This window comes from Vombatus ursinus, unplaced genomic scaffold (assembly GCF_900497805.2).
Source record: "Vombatus ursinus unplaced genomic scaffold, bare-nosed wombat genome assembly UNPS02015398.1, whole genome shotgun sequence".
Classification (NCBI taxonomy): domain Eukaryota; kingdom Metazoa; phylum Chordata; class Mammalia; order Diprotodontia; family Vombatidae; genus Vombatus; species Vombatus ursinus.
The window spans coordinates 375,098-375,958 of NW_020955176.1; the positions used below are offsets into that span (position 1 = coordinate 375,098).

General features: G+C 41.6%; 1 protein-coding gene across 1 annotated transcript in view; it reads right to left on the reverse strand.

Annotated features, from left to right (window-relative positions):
* The window catches only part of HTR3B (5-hydroxytryptamine receptor 3B), a 29,760-nt gene that overhangs the window by 13,539 nt on the left and 15,360 nt on the right, over positions 1-861 (reverse strand). The window lies entirely within an intron of this gene.

Sequence of the window (861 nt, forward strand, 5' to 3'; positions counted from 1 at the left end):
GGGTTTCTAGGGAATGTATGGGGGGAGGACAGATATTTGCAGTTAAAGGGATCTTCACGAACTCACATCTTCCTTTTGCCTCTCAGTGATAAGCTGTTAATGAAGGCTATGCCTTTAGAGAGAAAAAAAATTGGGAAAGAAGAACAAAATCCAAGATGAAGAAATATGAAATGTAAAGTCCTCTTTTGTATACATTCTAACCTGCTGTTTTCATGTCCCACTGTTATTTTGTGGTCTGATCTTGGCTCAAAGCCCAGGAGTCCTTGAGATAGGCAAGAGCCCAGTCTTCTTTTGTGTTTTGTATGGTGTTTAGGGCATGCCAGTTCTCAGTAAATAACAAATCATAGCTCTTGTGTTGGTGCTATGAAAGCAACTGGCAATCGGCCTTTACTAGGTTTTTTCCTTCTCCTGGATTGAAAGCATAAGATCAGTTATGTGCCAATATGTTGTTGTCCTCCTACCTACCCCCAACTTCACTCAGCATAGTTGTCATTTGAAGTTAATATTATAACCTGGAAAACTGACATCCCCTTTTGCCATTAAGAAAATGGGAGAGCCATTGCTGAAACCTTTCAGAGAAAGGGGGAAAAGACAGGGTTTTAAGCAGATGTGGGGATGCCCTGCTTTAGTACCTCCACAAAGGTGAGTCTAGATGGAGCATGTTTACAATCTTTCATGGCCACTGAATGGATGCTATGAGGCAGTCAGGTTTTGGAGACCTGTTCCCTAGCATTATACAATAGGAGAGGATTGAATTCATCAGTAATTCCCAGTGGAACAGCTTGTAGCCACTATAAAGGGTAACTCATAGCCAAGATAGGCTCAGCTCATGTCCTGGCAGTTGAGATAAAGCCTTTATTA